A 1,095-nucleotide genomic window follows, 5' to 3' on the forward strand; every position below is an offset into this window, starting at 1 on the left:
GCTCCAGTGCGGCCGCCATCTTTCTTTCCAGAGAGGAGCGGGCCTTTCCCCCATTTTTTATAATTTTATTTATTGAATCACCATCGGGCTGGAGTGATAGCACAGCAGTAGGGCATTTGCCTTGCAAGCGGCCAACATGGCCAACCCGAGTTCAATTCCTCTGCCCCTCTCGGAGATCCTGGCAAGCTACCTAGAGTATTTTGCCCGCAAGGCAAAGCCTGGCAAGATACCGGTGACATATTCGATATGCCAAACAAAGTAACAAGTGTCACAATGGAGACGTTACTGGGCCCACTCAAGCAAATCAATGAACAATGGGAGGACAGTGACAGTGACAGCCTTTTGGCTAAGATCGAGTGTAGTATCTGTTCTTATCAGTTTAACAGTGATACAAAAAGCATTTAAAATTAAAATTAAAATTAAAAAGCATTTAAAATTCCACCCTCCCTCCCGCCCCCACTCCTTTTGTTGCTGGAGTCTAGTCTTCAAAGACATCATTGAAGATAATTTCATGGAATTTTTAAAATTACTTTTCCTCTTTTATCTCCTTTGAGCTTAATTTTGGCATTCTAGGCTCTGACTGGAGGCAGGAAGTACTAGATGAACACATGTACAGCAATGGTTCCAGATCAAGTGCTCTGTTCTGGATATGTCCATTACTGGACATGTGTTCAACTCAAACTCAGATTTCCAGTGGTGCTCAGGACTGACTCATGGCTCTGTGCTCAGGAAAATAATCTCTTAAGAAGAGGCTTCAGTTGGAGCTTGTTCCGTTCCCAATATCCCCCCCACCCTCACCCCTTTCAGACTCAGCTCTAGTTACTTAAACTAGGCATGAGAGAGAAGGGGGGTGGTCACAGAACAAATTATCAGTTCACAAGATGCTAGGGCTACATCATCGGCCACTGGGTCCATCCAATGACCCCCCTGATCCCAAACAGCAAGAAGGAAGGGGCTATTCCCCTTGAGTGCTAGGTTACATGCCTGATGTCTGGCATGTGTATTTGTTGATGTTTGTTCCTCCAGCACTTGGCTCTTAAACTGTTCCCCAGGTCCCTTTGCTTTCTGGAGGAAAACCTCTCAGTTTTGCACCTG

General features: G+C 45.5%; 1 pseudogene; it reads left to right on the forward strand.

Moving 5' to 3' along the window:
• Positions 1 to 325: 325 nt before the first annotated feature.
• LOC130027926 (uncharacterized) lies at positions 326 to 447 on the forward strand (annotated as a pseudogene).
• Positions 448 to 1,095: the final 648 nt, after the last annotated feature.

Source organism: Sorex fumeus, unplaced genomic scaffold (genome assembly GCF_029834395.1).
Source record: "Sorex fumeus unplaced genomic scaffold, SorFum_2.1 ptg000037l, whole genome shotgun sequence".
Lineage (NCBI taxonomy): Eukaryota > Metazoa > Chordata > Mammalia > Eulipotyphla > Soricidae > Sorex > Sorex fumeus.